This window comes from Bos grunniens, chromosome 2 (assembly GCF_055505025.1).
Source record: "Bos grunniens cultivar Pamir isolate PY7600 chromosome 2, Bosgru_T2T1.0, whole genome shotgun sequence".
In the NCBI taxonomy this organism is placed as follows: Eukaryota; Metazoa; Chordata; class Mammalia; order Artiodactyla; family Bovidae; genus Bos; species Bos grunniens.
In genome coordinates, this window is record NC_141166.1 from 27291246 (window position 1) to 27317231 (window position 25986).

Here is a 25986-nt window from a genome sequence, read left to right on the forward strand (position 1 = left end):
CTTAATATTACAAATATATTTATATCTGGGTATTTAGTGCAGAAGGAAGTTGGCAGACGCAAAGGAGATAAATGTGTTTTTGAGACAACTCTCTCCTCGAAGGGTGGGGTTTCCAGGAGCAAAAGAAAACCACCTTCAAAATGTGTGCATATCCCTATGGAGTTTGTAATTCTCCATTAGAGTCTTTAATGTCAAATTTGAATCCACTTTGTCCTTCATGTAAACAAATACATATCTGTCTGACAGAGTTACTGGCTTCCAGAGAAAAAACAGTACAAAAAATAAATCTGATCCTTTTTCTTTCATTTTTTTTCATAATTGTCAAAAATGAATGATGTTGCTAAGTGGCTTGGCAGTTATGCCCTTACCCACATTTATAATTTTAAGAAGTAATATCTATCTGAAAATTTTATTATTCTTTCTCCAAATAAAGTATTTTCTGCAAGTTTAAATAATGGTCATTTACCACCAAGAAACTCAGTTTTATGTATCTCCCTCCTACAATAAACATGCACATATACAAAACAAGCAGATAAATGGGTTTGATAAAACAAGGGAAATTATGTGTCATGAGATGCATTTTGGTCTTAATTTTGCTGTACACTTGAGGCCAGCAACAGCTTAACATGACCACTGTCTTTATAGTCCAATTAGCAGTCTTGTTGGAAAGTTATCAAAAGAAAAGAAGAGGAATTGTTTCTTTTGGTTTGAGTCAATTCTTTGATGACCGAGAGGACAGTGGTTCCATTGCATTTTGCCAGCCTCATTGGAATCTAGGTTGATAGGGCAGCTGTGGCTTATTAGCTCTTGGTGGGCTTCAGTCTCAAGACCCCCCTCACTGTACCCATGGCCCTGGGTCTCCTCTCTCTACCTGTTATGTGCAGATTGCATGGATTCTTTACTAATCAGATATTTCATTAGAAGTCACTTTCTCTTTGCGAAAAATACCTAATGCTTTTTATTTCATGGTTGGTATTTTTTTTTTCAATCATATTGTTGAATATTGATGGATTGGGATATTTCCAGATGTGTCCCAGAATACACCAGTTTCCTCTTGGGAAAGACTGGGACTTTTTAGAATAATACAATGTGCACTCTTTCACTAACTCTTAAGTCCTTCTTGCACAAATGAACCATAACAGGTCAGAATTTTTATTGCAAAGAAAAACTGTTCCCATAGTAGGTAAAGCCTGGCTGTAGGCTTAGACTGGGTAGGTTCTAATTCCAGCTCCACTATTTCTGAATGTATGAGCACAAGCAAGTTGTTTAGCTTCTCTGTGGTTCCATGTCCACATCCACATAGTAGGAAAATGAATAGTATCTTACTCAGAGTTGTAATGATTAAGATGTTAATAAACTTTTTTTGTTGTTATTTTAGTTATCATTTGTCAGAAGAGAAAAGTAAGAATTTATGATCTTTCTCCTGAACTCCTTACCTAGTCATCTCTGTACCTACATGGGTTGACAACTGGCTGGCAAGATCAGTTGCTGTTTTGTCTGAAGTCTTGTTCTTTTCTCTACAGGGAGTAGATTCTGCTATCTTGGCCTCACAGCCCTTCCTGTTGAAGCCCACAGGAGCAAACAAAACACACCCTCCTCAATTCCTCCCGAACGTGTTTCTTCTGCTTCTACTATGACAGTTCTGGAGCAAAGACACTGATGAAACGATACTCATTGATGAAAAGAATATGTTTCTGACTTTCAAATCCTCTTTCCCGGTGAAAGAAACAGCAAACATTCAAGCTTCAGCATCTGTTCTCCCATTGCACTGAGGAATGTCCTGTCTGGCAGCACCAACTCTGCAGAGCCCGTGTTCCTGAACTCCTTTGGTTTTATTTATATGTATTTCCATATCTCATTCCTGTACGTCCCTGCTGCATTGGTGTGGCAGCAAATGACTGAAGGCTACAGGTTTTACCATGGACACCAGATCAGGTGCCACCACGCAGAACAAAGTCAGTTCCCGTGAGCTGCCTATGATATGCATTGCTGAAGTAACGTTATACCCAGGGTGTGCCATCACAGTGATATAAATATATTTTTTTCCTAGACTAACTATGAGCTGACTATCTCTTTTGATGTGTGTACATAGGTGTGCCTGTGTGTACGCGCGTGTGTGTGTGTATGAGTATATAACCTCATGCTTAGAACTGCCTGTGAATGTTGTGGAATGCTACCCATGGAGGGGTCTGGTTTGCCACCTGTTCTGAGAGCCACATGAGACAATGGGCCTGCAGACCATGCCCGTCCCCTTAGAACGACAGCCAGGAAGAAGTAAATGTCCTGTATCTATACGTGTATTTTGTAGCAGCCACCCTAACCTTAATACGTCATCCTACAGCTTTGGACAGAGGCATTTTCACCTTAGCGGTGGAGTGATTTTAAAATTTAAATCCATGCAGGTGACAACCCAGCATCGAAATCACAAATTCTGATTGAACTCCTCATCTGAATCACCAGTTGCTTGGTGGAGGGAGAGAAGGGGATGGAATTTGTCTGGTACCCCCAAGTGGAATACAAGTAGCCTTTGTTTTCCTGCATAAATGGACTTGTTGAATGCGAACAAATATATGCAATTCATATACTTTTGGAGATGAACGTAGATGTGTGTGTCGGCTTCGAGATGATGTGTCCTGGATTAATATTTTGTCTCCCAGTGTCACAGAAAAATACATGCCAGTGACTCTTGAGGTTAGCATAGTTGGGGTGAAATGGCCTCAAGCAACTTCAGGTTCCCAGTGTACACGGAAAGTTCTGCCGTTGTGAATATGCAGCTAACTTCTCTGGCCCTCAAAGGTGCATCAGCCTCCTGGAATCTGAGGTCCAGTGTGTGAAGATTCAGTTTTGGTCTGATACATATACCAAACTCCAGCCAACATACTGCCATTTTTCATAATCGGAGTGGCTGCCTTGCTTATTCTAAGCTATGGTTGCAGAAACTGTGGCCATTTGTATAAGCTATAACATCAAATCAGGGAAAAATGGGGAAAAAATTCTAAACCCTATGTTGTTGAATAAGTAGAGAAAATCATCAATAAATATTTATTGCATTCTGACAGGGTGTATGGCATTGTATTCTCATAACTATGCCAGAGTGACAAAGTTAATTCACCCCTTTTGGGGGACTTTAATATATTTTTAAAGGGATGTGCCTATGCATTGATGCCTGAAAAAAATATGTATAAAGAAATGAGGTTGAATCTCTGAGCGGGTTTTCTTTCCCCAGAGGTCAGGGCAGGAGACCAACTTCAGGGGCTATATCTGGTCCCAAGAATGAATGCTGCCCTAGTGAACGCAGATGCTAAGTCATGCTCAGATGCTAAATCATTAGGCAGCATTAAGCTGTTCCCCTGCACCAAATTAAATAGCTTCACCATGTGTTTGCTGGCCCCAAATTATTTTTAACAATCTTAGGAATGAAATGCTTTGGTGTGTTTTACAAAGTTATTTTAAAGAAGGGTTATGCTCGCTACATTGCTGGTGTGTGTGTTTTTGAGACCTCTTGTATTCAATCTGTGAAGGATATGTGTATTAATCCATACACACTTATAGCCTCAATATTTGTCTGAAGACACTTAAATTCTGACAAGTAAAGGAAAGTTCTAGAAGCAATATTTTCACTTCTTAAACATTCTCCAAACAACATCAAGCATTGATACACACTGAAGAGTGCATTTATTTTTTTTGTATCACTCCAAGTATGTTGGAATATGCAAGGACTGTGGTTAAAATTAGAATGTATAAGGCATATTATAATTTAGTTCATACTGAAGAAGAAATTAACAGAACAATGCTTGGTTCATACATGTTCCAAAAGTTGAACAATCTCTTGAGTTAGACATAGAGATTTTCTATTTTGTTTTAATTTGTCAAGGTATTTTTCTTCCCTTCATGAACTTTAGGTACACATAACTTATGTCATTTATTTATGGTCTTTTATACCTAGTTTGTAAATTGTAAAATAGCAAACTAAATGCAAAAAGTTTGCATTTGAAAATAATAAAGTAGTTGCTGTATACAAACCTGGAATCTAGTTGTCTCTTTTCAACAGTTTTTACTGCATGCATGATGTTTCTAAATTACTTACTTACTGGTTGTCATTTGGTTAGAACACAAAATCTTCAATTCTAAGCATGCTTATTTAGAAAATAAAACGCATTTTGACATCTAAATGGCCCTTGCCCTTGAGAACAACTTATTAGAAATCTAACTTAGGTTCCGTAAGATCCTGTATCCCATTTAATTAAGACCAAACTTTGGTTGGACTTCAGGCTGCACCTTGTACTCATCATATTAGGGCATGTGTCCTAATTTCCCTGTGGCCTTTTTTTTTTTTTTTTCTTTGTGGAATGGCAATTACAATGCCAAGAGCTTTTATAAAGACTAAATATATTAAAATGTTAGCACAGTGTCTAGCATCTAGCTAGAACTCAACAAACAGTAGCTTTGATGAGGTGGTGCTAGTGATATAAATTGTCTTTAAAATTCCCAGTTCTACACCCTCTCTAATACCATTGCTACTGATCCAAGTGACCAGCTATGCATCCTTCCCACAAGGCTTTAATCCAGAATCCATAGACCCTTGGTGCTTCTCTGATAGCTCTGTTGGTAAAGAATCCACCTGCAGTGCAGTAGACCCCAGTTCAATTCCTGAGTTGGGAAGATCTCCTGGAGAAGGCATAGGCTACCCACTCCAGTATTCTTGGACTTCCCTTGTGGCTCAGCTGGTAAAGAATCCGTCTGCAATGCAGGACACCTGGGTTTGATCCCTGGGTTGCGAAGATCCTCTGGAGAAGGCAAAGTCTAGGTCTACCCACTCTAGTATTCTGGCCTAGAGAATTCCGTGGACTATACAGTCCATGAGGTCGCAGAGTCAGACACAACTGAGCAACATTCGCATAGACCCTTGAGGTTACACCACTGGAGCTCCAAGTTTCCAAAAGTTTTCCTAAAATGTGGCGCAGATTTAATGATTATATGTGTGTTATGATAAGGAGAAAGTTCATAAATTTCATCAAATTGGTGTGGAACATAAGAATATGAAAGGCCACAGTTTTAAGAGTGAATGTTCTCCTCATGATATTATTTCATTCAACAAGCTACCATTGACTAAGCCTCTGTTATCTGAAAATCAGACTCAAAGGCTTATTATAATAAATGAAAATCCTAAGTGAACCTGGCTTCAGAGAGCAGGGGTGTATGTGCCTTTTAGTGTTAACAGTGACATTTTAAAACATGGACTTTGAAATGAAAAGAATCTGGGCTACGTCTGGCTACTTTGTGTTTATTTCTTACTGAAACACCTCTCTAGAATCAGCTGTATTGAAATGTAGAGCAATTGGGAATGTATTTGTGATTGTAACGAGACTAGGCTTGACATTTCCTCCACAACTTGTTTAACAAGATAGAAAAGCAACTGGTAATAGAAGATATGTCTCCTCTATATGGAGACAAGGGCTTCCCTGAGGCTCAGTGGGTAAAGAATCTGCCAGCAATACAGGAGACACAGGAAATGAGAGTTTAGTCTCTAGGTTGAGAAGATTTCCTAGAGGAGGAAAATGGCAACCCACTCTGGTATTCTTGCCTGGAAAATCCCATGGACCAAGGGTCGCAAAGAGTTGGACATGACAGAGCGACTACATACGCATATGGAGATATAGCAATGTAGGTAAATAGACATTTTATGAGAAAAATGGTTCATGAAGTTATGGAGACTGAAAAGTTCCACAATCTGCAAACTGGATATACAGAAAGGCCAGGGGTATAATTCAGCCCAAACTCAAAGGCCTGAGAACCAGTTGAGCCAACGGTGTAAATTTATGTCCAAGGGCACGAGAAAATGAGATGAAATGTCTCGGCTGAAAGAGTGAGGCTGGGAAAAGAGGAAGGTGGGGATTCCTCCATCTATATCCTGACATATTAGATGATACCCACCCATACTGGGGAGGACATACTGAGTCCACTGATTTACAGGCTAATCTCAACTGAAAACACCCTCACAGACACACCCAGAAATGATGTTTAATCTGGGCACCCTGTGGCAGGTCAGTCTGACACATAAACTTAATCATCACATCATCAGTGTTTTCCCTTACGTTTTCTAGAATGAGCTAGTAGAGTGCCACATGTAATCTTAATAATTTCAAGATTAATTTCAGTGTAAGTGTGATGTGGGATTTTACATTATTTGAGGGTAATGCATGCTAACTTCTGACCCCTGTTTTTCGTGCTGGACGCACTTAAGTTTGATTTCCAGCTCACATCACAGCCTGGAGAAGATTCAGAAGACCTTCCTGGCAACTTTCCAAGCAGTGACTCAGGAATCCAAACTGTTCCTCTCCTGTGAGGCTGCCACACATGATGTCCAAGGCCACCACATAAGGGGAAGAGAATGTGGAAGCTGGCGCTGCAGACTATACGGTCAGATTTGGAAAGGGCCTGTATCTCTGCTTCCCTGCTTCACTGACCAGAACCCTATCACATGGACCTAATCTCTTTGGAGGCTGGGCAGTGTGATAGGAAGAGGAACTAAAACCCTTGAGCAGGTAGCCAGGTTCTATCACGAGTACAGGAGCCCCATGCACCTAGTGGGGGTCAGGGAAAACTTCCTGTAAGTCACATGCATCTAAAGGCATTATTTGATCTCCCATAAATGTGCCTGTAGCCATTTCCCAGAGATGCAGACAAGCACAAGCAATGTTCAGACTTGTTACAACATTTGCATCTCATCCTTGTCAACCTACATGCTTTAAGAATTGTATTTTCTTTTCTGCATCACAGATCTCCACTTAGACAACTTTGGCTACCTACAACCTCCTGTTTGTACACAAAAGTGCCTGCCTTTTAGGGTTTAAATTGCCTTAGCCACTCAGTTTCCCTAGGAAGAAAGGGGGGACACAGAATAAACTCTAATCCAAGCAACAATTTTGAGGTGTTATTTTTTTCCTCTAAGTAAAGATACAACTATTGCACAAAACCACCTTATCCCCTTGATGTCTCCCAGATGGACAAGACCTGAAGGCTTGTTCTGAGACTTCTGAAGAATTAGAGCTAAAGTGCAGTCTTAGAGGATTTCAGTCCTTTAAACATTTGTGAACACTTAAACCATGTGCTAGCCATGTACTGAACTCTGTTTATTTATATATAATAGCTTATGACAGATAGAAGCACTCAGGCCCATTTTATGGATGAAAACACTTAAGGCATAAGTTGATTGGACCACTAGTCTGAGGCCACCCCACTAATAAAGGTTGGAATTTAGACAGGTAGTTGAACTCCAGAGATTGCTTGCCGCCTCTATTCCACCACCATACCTTTTGATAAACCCGGGTTGCCCCCTCCTATCTAATTAATCAATTTGTCCAGTGGGTATGTTCCATTTGATGATGCTACACACCATTGTGAGCAGGTATATTAGTTGGTACATTCTTCCCTAAACACCACTTGCCTATTCTGGTGCCAGATGGCTTACTTTTGTCTGATTTGTCATGTTAATTATTTTTGATAAACTCCAGTGAATCAAACTATACCTTAAGAACAGTGTTCACCTTCCATACTGTGTTTTGTGAGAATTAATTTCCAAAGTCAGAAGTGAAAGTGTTAGTCATTAGGTCATGTCCGACTCTGAGACCCCATGGACTATAATATACCAGTGTTCTCTGTCCATGGAATTCTCCAGGGAAGAGTACTAAAATGGGTTGTCATTTCCTACTTCAGGGGATCTTCCCAACCCAGGGATTGAACCCACATCGTCCACATCGCAGGCAGACTCTTTATCATTTGAGCCACCAGGGAAGCCCTTAAGTACAGTGTTCACCATACACATTGTATTTCATGATAATTAATTTCCATTGTTTCCTTTTCACTAAAACCAGAGTGTCATCTACTATTGCTAAGATACCACCTGTGATATATAGTGGGGGAGGAAGTGGTGGTTTTATTTAATTATCATTTTCATGTTCTAAGCATAAAAGCTATGGACAACATTTCTCAAATGCCATTCTTCATTTTGATGATGGCTCTGAAAAAGAGGCTAGTTACTAACTAAATAGGAAAAAAAGAGATGAGTCCAAAGATGAGAGAAAAATTAACCAAAGGAGAGACTGAGCATGATGGAATAAAAAAGTGCACAGATTTTATGTGGACCCTATCTGTGTGACCTTGGACAAATCCCTTAACCCCCTTGAAACTCAGTTTACTCATCTTTAAAATGAGAGCCTTTTTTGTCAGGGTGATCCCTTCTTTGTCAGGGTCTTGTGAGAATTCAGTGTGATCAGTTCTAAACAAAATTCTAGTGGATGTTTACATGAGCCAATTAGACCATGTGAATGAGCCATATTGTCCAAATGTGACACCATAGAGAGTACATAAGTATTTAGATAAATCATTAGGTTGATAAAATGTTGATGAGTATTATTAAATAGACAGTAGGTTGGGGCCAGAAGGGTTCTGTGATCAAATAAGAATGGAAAACAGTAATCCCTTTTGGAGATTCATAAAGCATTTTAACTTAATACATTAAAGACTCTAAGAAGTCCCATGGGAAATAAACCAGTTTTGCCTGTTTAAGCTTTTTCCAAACACATTTGAAAATAAAACTCTCTTGATATCTTCTTGTTGATAAGATGGTTGGATAGCATCACTGATTCAATGGCCATGAACTTGGACATGAATTTGGATGAACTCTGGGAGATGGTGAGGGACAGGGAGGGCTGGCGTGCTGCAGTCCATGGGGTTGCAAGGAGTCTGACATGACTTAGCAATTAAACAACAACAACAGCATCTCCATAGAATGAAAATTATTGGAAACACAATTTAGACATCTATTTACCGGGGATTCGAATGAGAAAACTGGAGAGGACCACAGATGCATCCCACATTGCACGACTCTGAGTTCTTGTAGCTTGACTCCCAGCTCATGGTGCATCTACCTCCACACCCCCTAACACAGAGTCCAGGGACTTACCTGGATTTTCAGCTGTACAGAGATTTGCCTTTTGCTCATTGGTGGTTTAGGGGCTATAGTTCTGGCTGGGGTAGAGCCGGTTCTGGTGTGAGGTAGGAGCATAAGTTGGAGAGACTGTGTTATTGGAAAGTGTGAATGTCGAGCCTTGATTTGGGAACCCATGGAGGAGGTTTTAAGTCATGAAATGGCCATTGTGAGCCAGTCGTGATCTGGGCTAAATCTCTGAATTCTTCTAGACGTAATAAAGAACCAAATGAATTTTGACAATGAAAAAATACCCCCCACACTTAAATCAACAACCTAATTAAGACTTGTAGCTGTGTTGTGGGCTTTAGCCTCAGTGATTTTACCCTTCCCCTTTGGAGGAAGTGCCTTGAGCCATTGACTGCTCCCAGTTGAATGGGTAATAGACCCCTGACATATCTTGTTTCTGGCAAACTCCCTGGATATAATTCTTTGTTTACAACACTGCTGTAGAAAACTTCATGAATGCTAAGAAGAAAATAGAATTAGGACCTAAGGACCCAGTTAAAATCAACTTAGTAGAACATAGACATTGCTTTGTGTGGAGCTGGAAAAGATAGCCATGCTAGAAAGCAACTTTAACATGCACCCAGAGAAACTATATATTATACCCATAATGTGTAAGAGGCAATTATGGCTTAGTAATCTGCAGTGTATCACTACCTAGCAATCAGATTGACATATTCTAATGAGACCCATGTTGTTTGTAATCAGACTGGCATTGCTTATGCAGATCCCTATTCCATAAGATGCACTTTTAAATGGCTCAGATTGCACCAGATGCTATAAGAAATAGCATTCTGTTTTATTCCATTACTAGCATTTTTCCCTCTTCCAATTAGCATAATTTAAAATCAGCCAGAAGCAAATGTGAGGGGCTGGAAAGTTGCAAAGAAGTTCAAGAACAACTGGATAGAAAAAAGGCAAGAACACATACATGCACATGTTTTTCTGTGGATAAGAGAACATTGCAATCAATAGAGTTCTTATTCTCTAAATTGTCCAGAATTTATTTCTATGACTTATTGAAATATTAGAGTCTTTCAGGAAGCTAATTGCCCTATAGGTTCTTCTTGCTTATGCATTATCTTGTGGATGACATAATAGAATCACCCCCTCATTTACTATTCAGTTAAAGTTTAATTGAGTTCATCTTTCTCCACCTCAAAATGGCCAGAAACCTGGAGAATCAAAACAAATCCTCATTTGTAAAATGAGAAGATCCTTGTAAATTGCCTCTTTTATAACTTAGGTCTTGGCTATTTATAAAATATCTGAAGTTAAAACCTGAACTAACATAATAAATACTTTTCCCTGGTGTAATCAGCCATGATGCTAGAAACAATAGTTTTTAAATACGTTTTTAAAATAAAGATCTGATGTTGGAAGACTACATTTCCAATGATATGTCTTCCCAGGATCTTTGCATCACCCTTGCTATACAGTGTAAACTCCCTCGGCTGTTCCTTGGGCTTTTGTTGGTAGTTCAACCAAAATTCATTCTCCCTTGGTTCTCTTCATAATAGCACCTAACACGAGGTCTGTGACCTCTCTTTATGTCATCTGAGTGGGACTGACTCATCCTTGGGCTTCCCAGGTGGTTCAATGGTAAAGAACCTGCCTGCCAATGCAGGAGACATTTGAGACACTAGTTCAATCCCTAAGTTGGGAAGATCTCCTGGAGGAGGAAATGGCAACCCGCTCCAGCATTCTTGCCTGGGAAATCCCACTGACAGAGGAGTTTTGCTGTCTATAGTCCATGTGGTCACAAAGAATAGGACACGACTGAGAAGCTAAGCACGGACCCATGACCTATCCCCAGCTATAGTTACCCTAGAGGATCTGAATCAGCATAAACCCTTAATACAAGGACTGTGTCAGGGGAGGTCCAATCAAAATGAAACTTGAGACTCCTTTTCCATAGCAAGAGAAGCCATCTTTCTGGAACCCTACCCACCCCCACCCCTGCATGAAGAAAAAGTACCATGTTCTCTGGCACTCTGAGATCATGAGAAAAGTCATCCTCAGTATAGTGATACACATAGGTGAAAAGAATCTCAACGAAACCAAGCTGCATCCAGCTCTCCTGGAGCTGGTTCATACCAGCTAGCTCATGAGAGCCAATTGCTAAATTTTCAGAGATCTTGTGAGTTGGTTAACATTATGTTTGTAGCTTAAAACATAAACTGACCACAGTGGAAGTATTCACACCATGGAACTCTGCTAAGTCCCTTCAGTCATGTCCGACTCTGTGCGACCCCATAGACGGCAGCCCACCAGGCTTCCCCGTCCCTGGGATTCTCCAGGCAAGAACACTGGAGTGGGTTGCCATTTCCTCCTCCAATTGCAAACACTAAAAATCAGGGCTACTGATTCTTTTTCTCCTTCCCCCTTTTCTCCTCTTTCCTCTTCTTCCTCCCCCTCCTTACTTCCAGATCCAGTGGTTAAGCATTTACTAGCTTTCCATATGGAGAAGGAAATGGCAACCCACTCCAGTGCTCTTGCCTTGAGAATCCCAGGGACAGGGGAGCCTGGTGGGCTGCCGTCTATGGGGTCACACAGAGTCGGACACGACTGAAGTGACTTAGCAGCAGCAGCAGCAGCTTTCCATAGGCTGTATCTCCAACTGAATCATGCCTGAAAGCTTGGCTTACTCTGGTGCTTTTCAGATCAGAAGTCTAGAGTCTCTCTTTATTGGTAAATCAGTTTGACCCAGATGGTTTTTGGTTACTGCTCACCAAAGGCATATCCACCTGACTTGCAAAGTTCTCCATGACCAACAAGAGCTAACATTTATGAAGACTGTGCTAAGGACCAAGAAGTGTGCTAAGCACAAATTTACTTTAGCTCAAATTAAACATCCATTCCTACAAAATAAAATGGTACTTTTATTACTTCTGATTCAAATGTGAAGAAACTAAGCCTTAAGGTATAAGCACCACTTGTCAAAGTTTCAAAGAGACCTACTTAGAGTTTTCCAAATGCACCAAGCATTTTCACACCTTAGTGCTGCCCCTATGCTGTTTATTCTCTTAATAGACCATGTCCACTAGGTTAATGCCCATCATCGTTCAAGTTCTTAAGTCAGTGCCTCACAGGGGTCTTCTTTATCCTCTTAGTCTAAGCTACATGACACCCCACATCACCTTGAGCCTATCTTGCTGGCAATGTTTTTAACAACGCCAAGTACTTAATTGATTTCCCTCTTGGTTCCCCTACTAGACTCAACGATGAACAGAATCTTAGAAATCTTTTCTTTTTACTGTCTATATCTTCGTGCCTGCTAACATGGCTGTCCACGAGGTAGCTGGTTAACTAATGCTGGGTGAATGACTTGAGGGAATGAAACAATGAATCCATGTCTTGTGTTTTGCTGCACTGAAATTCAAGGAAAGAAGAAATCTTCTGTCATTACCCTGAATACATACTCTTATGCTAAATATGAGAATCATCAGAAAGCTATCAAAACTCTTTGTCTTTTTTCATTTTTCTCATGTTCAGTATCACCATGTTTCATCATCAGGCATTGTCTGTCAAGGTATTGGGCAGATAGAAGAATGTGTTGAGAAGATTAGAAAGATAATTGGCTTTTGTGTCAAATAGACTTGACATCAATTCTAGCCCCATCATTTACTACCTGGGTCATCTTAGGCAACTTGTATGCTTTCCTCATATGTAAAATGGGACTGATGTCCAACATTTAAGGTTCCTATATGACAGTAAATAGTTGTAATGGCCAGATGCATGGTAATAGGCAACTTAAGAAATAGCAACTCTATCTTATTGTCCCATGACTTTAGTAATGTAATGCATATATTTCCTCCCTGCCCCCAAGACTATCACCTAAGATTAGGTGTCTGAGCTCTGTTTACTTAGTCTGGATATTGCAAACTAACTACTGCATCCTATTTTTTTGTTGTTCGCTCATTAAGTAGTGTCTGACTATTTGCAACCCCATGGACTTCAGCACACCAGGATTCCCTGTCCTTCACTATCTCCCAAGAGTAGTTTATTCAAACTCATGTCCTTTGAGTGGTGATGCTATCAACCATCTCATCCTCTGCTGCCACCTTCTCCTCCTGCCCTTGATCTTTCCCAGCATTAGAGTCTTTTCCAATGAGTTGGCTCTTCTCATCAGATGGTCAAAATATTGGAGCTTCCGCATTAATCCTTTTGACAAATATTCAGGGTTGATTTCCTTTAGGCTTGACTGGTTTGATCTCATTGCTGTACAAGGGACTCTCAAGAGTCTTCTCCAGCATCACATTTCGAAAGCATCAATTCTTCAGCATTCAACCTTCTTTATGGTCCAACTCTCACATCCATACATGACCTGGAAAAACCATAGCTTTGACTACAAGGATCTTTGTTGGCAAAATGTCTCTTTTTTAATATGCCGGGTCTTGGTTTGCTATTACTTTCCTCCCAAGGAGCAAGCATCTTTGAATTTCATGGCTGCAGTCACCATCCACAATAATTTTGGAGCCCAAGAAAATAAAATCTGTCACTGTTTCCACTTTTCCTATGAATACTAATTATAATCATAAATAACAATAGCCACAAATATTACTATATCCCAAGGGGCACTAGAGTCTTTTAAAGCTGAAAGTCTATTACTTACAGGTTTGTAAGAAGTTTCTTATTTTAGGGTAATGCTATTATTTATCTCTAAATCCATTTCTTCTTCTTCATTTTTTTCCTTTTCATTAGATCCTGTGTGTGGCTGCATTTCACTGTGCCTTGCTCACAAGAGATTAGAATGTGAGACCAGACCATGGCATGAGTGAGGTATACTTTGTCATGTTTTTGTATTTCATTTTGGAAAAAACACTTTGACAATGTTTTTAAAAATGCTGGGCATGTCTTAGTAACTGTTGTCCTACATGTGTTGTTATTTAAGGCTAAATATACAAGGCTTTGGGAAATATCCCCTTGACTCCAGGGCATGTCACAACTGAGACGTCAGGCCAGACCTTACATGTTAGGTGGTCATTTTGCCTTGAACAAAGGGTTAAGTGCTGTCAGTTATCCTGTAAGGAGGAAGTTCTAGGTCTGGATATGAACTGGCCTTGGACTGGTGAGGAAGACATTTTTCTTTTATGAGTCCCCAGGTGGGAAAGTGAAGGTGGTCCCGGACTCTAGGCATGGGAGTGTTTGGAGCATTTCCAGTGGGGAGAATTAGTGAGCCCTTGTTCAAGAAGGCAAGTTGAGGGATAGAATGGGTGTTGACCTAAGAAGCAGAGCTAAGGAAGATTTGGGGCATGTGAGATGCTAGCAGTTGTGTTATTTCCTCTAAACCTAAACCTCAGTTAAACTGGGAGTAAATCACATCGTCCCTAATCATTTCCCAATTGTAATGCGGGAAGTTGGGGTGAGCAGTAAGCTCATGATAAAACCAAGGGAATGGCAGTGGGGACCTATAGTCAAAAATAGTTGCCCAGGAAATTCCTCTGAAGTCCAGTGGTTAGGATTCCATGCTTCCACTGCAGGGGACACGGGTTCGATCCTGGTCAGAGAACTAAGATCCAGCATGCCAAGTGGTGTGACCACAAAAAAAAAAAAATAGCTGCCCAGAAGAGGAGTGCTATTGTGGGGACTGTCAGAGCATAGGAGCAGATATAGGTGAGGAAGCTAACAGATTTACTCTGGAGCACGTGGGAGACAAGATGCTGAGAAACACCCAGAAAACTTTGAGGAGGTTATCTGCCAGGAGTTAGTTCAGATACTAACAGTCTGACATGAAAAGAAAATGCAACATCATTTTGTAGCCACAGGCAGGTGAGGCTGATGTCTTATGAGTCATACATAAATTTCTTATTTAATTTCTACAACAATCAGGTTACAAGTAGTATTATTTCTATCAATATCTTACAGCTAGATAGCTATAATACTGATAATTAAATTCAAATTTTAGCTATTTATGAAGTGGCCACACTGAGATTTTCACTGTATCCATCTGCCACTGAAAATGGTGCTCTCCCTGTAAGATCATCATGCCTCTTGAAGGAGTGAAATAGAAGTGAAATGTGATTCACTGGTTAATTTCCTGTGGCATTTCTACAAAGAAAACCCATGAAAGTATTGTTTTCCATTTGTTTCAGCCATTCTTTCGGTATAAATTATCTCTCATTATTATCTATCTGAATGCCTTGATGGAGGAGTGGGATGTAGAGGAAGTTTGTATTTTCATAAGAACCAGTAATGTTTCACTTCTTCAGTAAGACTTTTAATTCTCTGGTTGATGGCCTGAAATTGATTTTCCACCAGCTGTTGACCAGTGTGATAGAAAATCTACTTAGTGTAATAGGTACTCTTTCCTTGAGCTGTTGAAAAAGAATATTGTACAGTTTCGGTACTTGATCTAGCCCCAGTTCTGCCACAAAGAGCTTTATGAGTGCAAGTATGTCACTCATGACTCCTTATTCTAAAACCAGGATTTGTGCTTCTGAATCCCTTTCTGCTCTAAAATTCAATGTATAATTTAACTTTCTGGGTTCCTACGTATGCATTTCTGAATTCCAGAATGTTTATACATCGACAGAAAAGAAAGGCAGCGTTGATATTTAGCAGATACACACTGGTATTACTGTAGCAGTTGTATATTTAAGTACTTTCATGCTAGTTGGCACATAGCTTCTGTTCTGAGGCACCCTGAATGGCTCACATTACCCCAGCTGTACATGTTATCCCCTTATGCAGTCCTACAATCACTGAGTCAAGGTATTTCATGGAAGTTTATTTTTTGAAAGGTTTAGAAATACTTTTGCATGTATAAAGTAACAATAACTCTGAATAGAGTATGTGGACATAAATTTTAAAAAGACACCGAAGATAGAGAAAAGCAATGGCTCTCACTAAACACCAATAAGAATGACATGAAAACTTAACACCATATTAGACATGCATAGTCTCCTGTGTAATTTTGTCTTTTCTTTTTTTTTGCCAAACTCCTTTTTCTTTCTTCTTTTTACATCATCCGAAAGTTAAAGAAATTAATATTTTCAGACTTTTTCTGAATCTTTTTGCTAGACTTGTCAACAGCACAGAGTTTTGAATAGGAAGATACCTTTCATTTAAAAAATTAGACTTTCAGTACTTTGAGACTGAAAACACATAGATGAAAACATTTCTTGTGCTATTAAATGACCTCAAAGTGCTTCTTTTATTCATTCCTTTATTCAAAAAATGAACAGAATGATCTATGGTGTTTTGGATGGTAAAAAGAATGAGACACTCACAATGCAAGGTCTTTTACTGACCTGTAGTCACTGTTCCTTGCAAAAGGTAATCTAATAATCCTCTATTCTATTTAAGGACTATAGGAGCTTGTACATTTCTAGACATTTTAAATGATTTGCTCAATGACCCTTCATGCCCTTCTGATCCAAGCATTGTTATTACTCTTGCTTGATGGGAATTTAGGTGGACTGAAGTTGAGTGAGATCTTGGATGCTAATATATGCCCTGCTGATGTGTGGTTTTCTTTTAGTTATAAGTCGGCCAATACATTGTCCAAGAACGTCCCCCCAAAATACAAGTGTGTGGCTCTGAGTTTTTTTTATTTGATTGATGTGAGTAACTTTCAGAAAACTCTCCGAAATTCTCTGAGGATCTATTGCTGTTCTTGACAGAGTTTTGTAGTTGATTGCTTTGAAGCCTACTTATCTTCCTTAGCTGATTGAAGATGTTGCTGATGTGCTTTTTTAATTAGTTTGTGAAGTGGGTGGAGTTGGAGCAAAGTCAATTTCATCTTGCTAAAATCCAATCAATGCTAGTTGACTGAATGACTTTAGTTTATTTAGCTGATTGACCCTGGACTTCTTCAGAAGTTGTTTTCTCTTATTTTCAATTTTGATGATTAAAAAAATGATTTAATTACAGAAGTCACCTTTATGTTGCTAATATGTTGGCATGAAATTTACTCTACTTTTCCACCTTTTGTATAACACATAAGGCACAGGAATATCCTTTGCTAAATTCAATATTTGCTGTTCAAAACTACAAATGAGACAACACATCTTTCTCATTTGGCTTTTAATTTCTCTTACTGTGCAGACAAGTATTTATAGAAAGAAAAGATTGCCCAAACCTTTGCAAAAATATTTACAGCGAAATAACTTTTGTTGCAATTTTCATTAAGGTTTTTACAATGCAGTGTTTTGCAAATCCTTTCACTGGTTAAACTTTTCTTATTGAAGTAATGAATAGAAAAATGGTGACTCCCATTTATTTGGAGAAGAATTATTGTGACTGCCTGCCTGGGCATCAAGCTGAAATGCTTACAAAACCATTTCACATCTCAAACAACAACCAACCAAATTTTATTTCTGTCAAAATAATAGAAACAAATGGTTCCAAAGCAGAAATGCTGCTAGTAAACATTTTCATCAGAATCAAGCACTGTGACTATTAAAATTCATCCAAATTAAATGTTTATTTCTGAAACAAATGCCTTCTTTGTAAAATATTTGCCAGCAAAGACCCAACTAACCCTGTAGGGAGCGTTCACTTATGTGGAAGACCTATGATTCATGAAAGCTTAATCAGAGAAAACTCCAGTAAATGTTTCTTTCAAAAGAAATCTTAAGCCTGAATTTTTAAGGTGATAGTGAAAACTCATTCAAAAGTTTTATTTTAAAAATGCCATTTTTAAGAAATTCTACAAGCTGACTTGTGAAGAATGTGGACAGGTCACTGTTAATTAAATGTACAAAGAAATCCAAGCTGATTTCAAACTGGATTCAGGTCCTTGTTTCATTTTGATTGGTTTGGTCCTGGGGTGTCTGAATGAAACAGAGGAAGAGGAAAAAAAATGGAATGGATGGATTGGTGTCTATGACGCCAGCTCACCCTCAAGGACTGATTTTGAGATCACAGCAGATGATGAAAGCTGGCCCTTAACTCATAATCTGCTTATAAGTTATCTTAAAATGCTAAGCACATTTCAGACTTCTATGTATGCTTTATAAACTAATATCTCAATGGTAGAAATAAGTTACATGGTTGAATTCAAGAGCAAAGTGTATAACAGTCCATTCACCCACCATGAGGTCAAAGCAAACCACATGTTTAAAACCATGTAAATAGATGGGGACATATTCTCCTGTCATGAGGGAGTGGGGTAAGTGAATAAATGTTTCCTGAACAATATTATAATGTACCACAAGAGGTAAAGCCAGAAAGTAAGGATATGTGATCATGAAATAGTCATGAGTGTTGGTCCAAACAGTGCCATGGTCCATAGCGCAGCTTTGGCATCCAGGGCTTAGAGTTGCCACCAGTGGAGAATTGATGAACATGGTGGAACAGTATTTCTCCAGGGGCTTCTTGGCTATAGTCAGTGGCCAGGTGCCTTGCTAAGACATTAAAGCAGTGAAGCAAGAAGTGTGTTTCTTGCTGAGTTCACACCAGATGCTACTACCCCTGGAGAACCTAAGAAATACCTGGGAGAGTGGCTTTCAATAGGGCTCAACTTCCAAACAAGCAGGGGAACTATACAGATTAATCTGTATTTATTTCCTTTGAAGATCATTGTTTCATAAACGAAGTAGGAGATTCACTCCACTTACTAGATAATTACAAAACAAAGCCCCAATGAGTCTTATATCCATATTGTGAAGATAAGAGGACATATTTTGCTCATGACCACATTTATGTATAGGATGGCCTATACAACTCATTTTTAGACAATGAAATGGATGTGTCTAGTGGAGTTTTATGGCAGTCTGGGGAGGCCTTACAAATAGCTGTGAAAAGAAGAGAAGCGAAAAGCAAAGGAGAAAAGGAAAGATATAAACATCTGAATGCAGAGTTCCAAAGAATAGCAAGGAGAGATAAGAAAGCCTTCTTCAGCCATCAATGCAAAGAAATAGAGGAAAACAACAGAATGGGAAAGACTAGGGATCTCTTCAAGAAAATCAGAGATACCAAAGGAACATTTCATGCAAAGATGAGCTCGATAAAGGACAGAAATGGTATGGACCTAACAGAAGCAGAAAATATTAAGAAGAGATGGCAAGAATACACAGAAGAACTGTACAGAAAAGAGCTTCACGACCCAGATAATCACGATGGTGTGATCACTCACCTAGAGCCAGACATCCTGGAATGTGAAGTCCAGTGGGCCTTAGAAAGCATCACTATGAACAAAGCTAGTGGAGGTGACGGAATTCCAGTTGAGCTACTCCAAATCCTGAAAGATGATGCTGTGAAAGTGCTGCACTCAATATGCCAGCAAATTTGGAAAACTCAGCAGTGGCCACAGGACTGGAAAAGGTTAGTTTTCATTCCAATCCCAAAGAAAGGCAATGCCAAAGAATGCTCAAACTACCGCACAATTGCACTCATCTCACATGCTAGTAAAGTAATGCTCAAAATTCTCCAAGCCAGGCTTCAGCAATATGTGAACCATGAACTTCCTGATGTTCAAGCTGGTTTTAGAAAAGGCAGAGGAACCAGAGATCAAATTGCCAACATCCGCTGGATCATGGAAAAAGCAAGAAAGTTCCAGAAAAACATCTATTTCTGCTTTATTGACTATGCCAAAGCCTTTGACTGTGTGGATCACAGTAAACTGTGGAAAATTCTTCAAGACATGGGAATACCAGACCACCTGATCTGCCTCTTGAGAAATTTGTATGCAGGTCAGGAAGCAACAGTTAGAACTGGACATGGAACAACAGACTGGTTCCAAATAGGAAAAGGAGTTCGTCAAGGCTGTATATTGTCACCCTGTTTATTTAACTTATATGCAGAGTACATCATGAGAAACGCTGGACTGGAAGAAACACAAGCTGGAATCAAGATTGCCGGGAGAAATATCAATAACCTCAGATATGCAGATGACACCACCCTTATGGCAGAAAGTGAAGAGGAACTCAAAAGCCTCTTGATGAAGGTGAAAGTGGAGAGTGAAAAAGTTGGCTTAAAGCTCAACATTCAGAAAATGAAGATCATGGCATCCAGTCCCACCACATCATGGGAAATAGATGGGGAAACAGTGGAAACAGTGTCAGACTTTATTTTTCTGGGCTCCAAAATCACTACAGATGGTGACTGCAGCCATGAAATTAAAAGACGCTTACTCCTTGGAAGGAAAGTTATGACCAACCTAGATAGCATATTCAAAAGCAGAGACATTACTTTGCCAACAAAGGTCCGTCTAGTCAAGGCTATGGTTTTTCCTGTGGTCATGTATGGATGTGAGAATTGGACTGTGAAGAAGGCTGAGCATCAAAGAATTGATGCTTTTGAACTGTCGTGTTGGAGAAGACTCTTGAGAGTCCCTTGGACTGCAAGGAGACCCAACCAGTCCATTCTGAAGGAGATCAGCCCTGGGATTTCTTTGGAGGGAATGATGCTAAAGCTGAAACTCCAGTACTTTGGCCACCTCATGCGAAGAGTTGACTCATTGGAAAAGACTCTGATGCTGGGAGGGATTGGGGGCAGGAGGAGAAGGGGACGACAGAGGATGAGATGGCTGAATGGCATCACTGACTCGATGGATGTGAGTCTGAGTGAACTCTGGGAGTTGGTGATGGACAGGGAGGCCTGGCGTGCTGCGATTCATGGGGGTGGCAAATAGTCGGACACAACTGAGCGACTGATCTGATCTGATCTGAGTGGAGTTTTTATGAAACAATTAAAAACAAGGAAGCAATTTGAAGGTATACCATGTGGTTTTGCCATTTAACCTTAAAAGAGAAAAAAACTTCTATTTGTGGAAGTAGTTCATGGTCCTACATGCTCACCTGTCTGCCATCGTTTTCCTACTGCTGCTGCTGCGATATTGTCACATCGCGGTGACTACAAGAATGAGCATGGGGGTTGCGGGCAGCAGATGGCTAATTTCTTACCAAGCCTATTTCTTCTTCTTGACTCTACAGTTATATTACATTTTAAAGTTCCCTGAGGGTAGTTGTGGCCATTTAACCGAGTTCTGGGCTTCACAAGTAGCACTAGTGGTAAAGAAACCACTTGCCGATGAAGGAGATGTAAGAGATGCTGGTTCAGTCCCTAGGTAGGGAAGACTCCCCTGGAGAAGGGCATGGCAGCCCACTCCAGTATTGCCTGGAGAGTCCCATGGATAGAGGAGCCTGGCGGGCTACAGTCCCTAGGGACACAATGAGTCAGACACGACTGAAGCGACTGAGCACAGCAGGCAAGGCTGAGTTCTAGCCAGTGGAATGTGAACAGAAATGATAAAATGTCACTCCTAACACTGACCCATAAAAAAACTCCCATTCTGGTTCTCCATCTTCTTTTCCTTTTCAGGATTTGATGCAGACACAAATACCAGTTGTGAAATCCATATACTGAAGATACTAAACCCATCAGATGGAAGGATATTGAATCTTTGAGCTACCACTTGGTACCCACTCATCAGGACTTTATTTGAGCCTGTGACCATAGGTAATTTCTTTGTTTTCCACATACATCAATTTCCTCACTGTCTACCCAAGAGGAAAATAGAAATGATTACATACACTCATGTTGGAGTGGTTTAATTTCACATATCTTTTTCTTTCATTTACCCATTTAACAGGGGCTGTATTACTCGCTGTTGGGCTCTACACTTGAAATGGTTACAAAGGCAGAGGGGTCCCAGCATGAACTGAAGCTGTGTGAGTGGTGTGTGGGAGAGCTGGTGAGGCAGGCTCCTCAGGACTGTTTGCACCAAAGCCCAGAAACCCTGGGAACAGGAATGGAAAGGGTGAGCAGCAGGACACGCTTGACCAGGAAATAAGGGTTTGATCTCTGTCTCCAGCTTAGACTTTGTTGCTTCTAGTTTGGATTTTAGTAACATCATATATTTTGTACAACATATTTCAGCAATATACATATATTCAATAATGTGATTTCTGTATGTATAGTCTATAATATAGATTTCTGGTTTTCAGTAATATCTGAAAGATCATTCTTTGTAAGATATCAGGGTCCAGGGAATACTACTTTTCACAGCATTCCTAATATATTTGACACCTGTAGTAGATCACTAATACTTCCTAACTCAGTAAAATTGTTTTCAGTAATAATTTATGATTTTTGGATTTTAATTTAGAATTTCATACAATAATCATTCTTGATCTGCCTTCATTCATTAGCAAAACAATTAAAAATATTCAATGTAATGATATTACTAAAATTAAAATTCAGAATGATATTGAGTACATAAACTAAAATTTGCATCTACCAAGCAAAATCCACAATTTGTGCTTTATCCTATTTTTAAATTTCAAACACAAAAAGTTCCAGTGGTCATCTATAATGAAAAATTGAAGTAATTAAAATTCTATGTGTTCAATCATCTTGTTGTCATTATTTTGAACCTATCATTTAATGCAGGAATATGTAGCAATCAGGGAATTGAAGACACAAACTACAGTCTTAGTGAGCTGGACTTATTCCAAACACTTCCAAACTCTTCAAATGAAATTACACGCTGAATCTGTGTGTTTGGAGATTGAAAACTAGGAGTTCTCTGAATTAACTTTTGCGTAGCTACCATATTTATTAAAGGATAAGTAACAGAAGTTGCTAGTTTGGAGCTTATATTATTATTATTGCTAATGTTATTGTTAAAACTCTACAAAGACTGCAGCAGTTGCGCAGAACTTAGCTCAACTGAAGATGCTTTTCAGGAAGCAGTAGTTCAGCACTGTTGAAATTGCCAGTGCATAGTGATAGACTACGGCAGATTGAGTAGTTCCCTGGTGGTCTACTGGTAGGAGTCAGGGCTTTCACTGCCGGTGGCCTGGGTTCAACCATGGGTTCAATCCCTGGTCAGGGAACTGAGATCCCACAAGCTGTGCACTGTGGCTAAAAAGAAAAAAGTTTAAAAAGCAGATTGATTTCTAAATGGTTTTATTATTTTTAATGTCTGCAGACAATGCCCCCTGGTATTGCCTTTGCCTAATCTGAATCAATTCCATTTTTCTGCTGTTCCTACTCCACTGTGGTCATGGGAAATCCTATAACGAAGCAAATCCAGACAGCAGAGATTCTTTCCTCTTGTTTATAGATTCAGTTTTGTTACTTAGAGTGTTCCCAAGGAAACTGGCGGGTGATGACTGGGGTGGACAAGGGGAAGTGACACCCAGTGGAAGAGGCAGGTGAGTTCACAGAACTCAGCAGGGCCATGTGCCTGCCAGTTTCCCAGAAATGCTTTGCTGGTAGAGGGGTGGCTTTGCAGAGGTAGGGCCTTGGACCAACCAGTTAGGGCAAGACCCAGTACTTGTGGATCTACTCCAAAGTGGGTAAGACAGAAAGAAGGTCTATTCTCAGAGAACGCACAGCCTAAGTAGAGCAAATGTCACATTAGTAAACATCATAATACAGAGGAATTTAATACAGTGTATGATAAGTAGAATGCTAGGCAAATGTGTATGGAAGGTTCGGGAAAGTTTCCTGGGAGAAATGACACCTGAACTGACTCTTAAGAGTGGGAGTCAGTGACCTGCTGAATTTGTGCTGTTGTGGCTTCAGATGTGGGTCTTGGGTTGATAAGATATTTGGAGATGAGGGGGCTCCCAAAGATCCTTTTAAATGAAAGAATATCATAATAACCCAGATTTACTGAGCATTCACAATGTGCCAAGTAGATTGCCCAGTGATTTATGCTCATCATCTCCTTTTATTCTCAATGCATTCCCTGGGATATGTGCCATTATCATCCTCGTTTTACCAAGGGGGAAAACTGAGGCTTTGAGCAACTAAGCAGTTTGCCAAAGGTTGTAAACTGCTGAGTGACAAAGAGTGGATTTGAATACAGTCTGACTTCACAGTCTAGGATTTAATTTTGCAATCAGCTCTCAAAAACAAACACAGGAAGGAACCTGGATCACTGTTCACTTGAAGCCCTTGGCTCCCCAGGCCCCATACACTGTGTATAACACTGACATTGATCTAGTGGGACAGCCCCGTCAGGTTTTCAACTGAGCTAGGGTTGATGAATGTGACCATTTGATGGGTAAGATCCAGGCTTTGTGTTCAAATTTCATCTCTGTTTCCTCTTGACCATATGACCTTAGCTAAGTCATTTTACCCTTTCCGAACTCAACTTCCTCATCTATAACATGGGACTACTAAGACCTAGGTCTCAGAATTGCTCCGAAGGTTAACTGCAAGTAGGAGAACTAGATCTTGACACATAGTAGGTACTTTTCCCATGTTACTCTGACATACGGCAGAATTAACTCAACAGGGCATATCACAACTGGTTTCTGGAGAAAATGTAGCTTGCATTCAATTTCATAATTCCACCGTGACATATTTTGAATCCTAAGTAAAAGACCCCAGGATCACTTTTTATTTTAAACAACAAACACCTGTCATTGCTCAAATTAGAAACACTTGCTGAGCCATGCTACAAAATATTTATAAATTCTCAAATGTGTTTTAATTGCTGCTAAGTAAAATGAATTCGGCTGTAGTTTTTTCACTTCATGAAAAATGTGCCTTCATTCCTTTTCCCCAGTCCTAAATAGAGAGGTTAAATATTGGATTTGTGCAGCCAACTGTATGCTACAGTAATTCCCCTACATACCAGCCTTCAAGTTGCGAACTTCCAAAATGCAAATTTGTGTTCCCATATCCAATTACGTAAGTTAGCTCGTATGTCTGGTGTGCACTGTCACGTGTGTGCACCCACAGGCGGTTGTGCTTCTGTATACAGTACAGTTCTGTATAGAGTTCAGTAATACAGTATCTTTATTTCAAACCCAGGATATTCAGAAGCAGGTGTAAAAGCAGCAGTGATGCTGATACTTTTTAAGGTACTGTACAGTAAAATTAAAATTTTTCTTTATTTTTTGTGTTTTTTTAATGTATTGTTTGTGTGAAAAGTATTATAGACCTATTACATACAGTATAATACTATACAGCTGACTGTATTAATTGGGTACCTGGGCTAACTTTGTTGGACTTATGAACAAATTGGACTTACAAAGGCACTCTTTGAACAGAACTCGTTTATATGTAGAGGACTTACTGTATTTGTGATAAAGGAAAGTTTGGGGCTTGGAAGCAAAGGGAGTTGAAAGTGTCAGAGACAGATGGCTTCATGTGAAACAGCCCTTAACATTTCAGACAAAAATGAGGCAAAGCCAGTACATCTCTATTTCACCTTGTAACTTCTACCCATGGTGGGGAATCCATCACCTAATTTGTATAATGTGTTTTTTACTTTTACTTAAATAACCAGTCTGAAAATATCTATGCCTTTACTCATAATTTCTGTTTTTTCCTAGAGTCCAGGGGAATAATAATAGCAGTTTTATCTAAAAGAATAAATAATGCGGTTCTACTTTCACTGGTGATGGCTTTTCAGAAATTGTATTCCTAACCCAGATTGTTCATAGACTTTTCAACATTAAGATGTTGAGTGTTATTTCCATTTAATTTAACATAATTTCTGGCAGGAGAGTGATAAACCGAGAGTACTCAGGTCAAATTCCCCCTACACATATGTTTCATTTGGTGTTGAAACTTTTGAGTAAGTATTTTTTTTTCAATTGGTAGATTTCATTCAAAGCATGTGAAAAAACTGAAATATTTTGCATAAAATCTGGATTTCTCTCTCTTTTAACAAAAATGGAATATTAAGCAAATCAGAGCCATTATACCCTATGGCAGTGGTTCTCAAAGTACAGTGGCTACATCAGCTTAACCCAGAAGTGCAAATTGACAGCCCTCACAGACCTACTAGGTGAGGAGCTCTGGGGTTCGGCCCAGCAACCTGTCTCTTAATCACCCTCCAGGTTACCCTGCTGCAGACCAGGTGTGAGACCCTCTGCCCTATGGCAGCAGTCCACGGAGTTCCTTGGAAGCAGATATTTTCTTGCTGGTCTTTGATGTTCCAGCTGGCTGTGGACCCTGTTGTAGAACGGATGAGTGTGCCTGTCTGACCTTCTTAGGAACAGTTTCCCCAGCCCCTGGGGTCAGTCAGCTTCATGGGTGTATGATCTGTGCAGTCACAGGGCCCCACTCTCAGAGTCCTG

At 39.8% G+C, this 25986-nt stretch overlaps 1 protein-coding gene across 3 annotated transcripts in view; it reads left to right on the forward strand.

The window, feature by feature from the left end:
• EPHA4 (EPH receptor A4) overlaps positions 1-4022 on the forward strand; it is a 161948-nt gene extending 157926 nt beyond the window's left edge. For all 3 annotated transcript variants that reach the window (XM_086366384.1, XM_086366374.1, XM_086366394.1), the window contains one exon: positions 1524-4022. The gene's annotated coding sequence lies outside the window, so the exon portion shown is untranslated. The remainder of the gene's footprint in view (positions 1-1523) is intronic.
• Positions 4023-25986: the final 21964 nt, after the last annotated feature.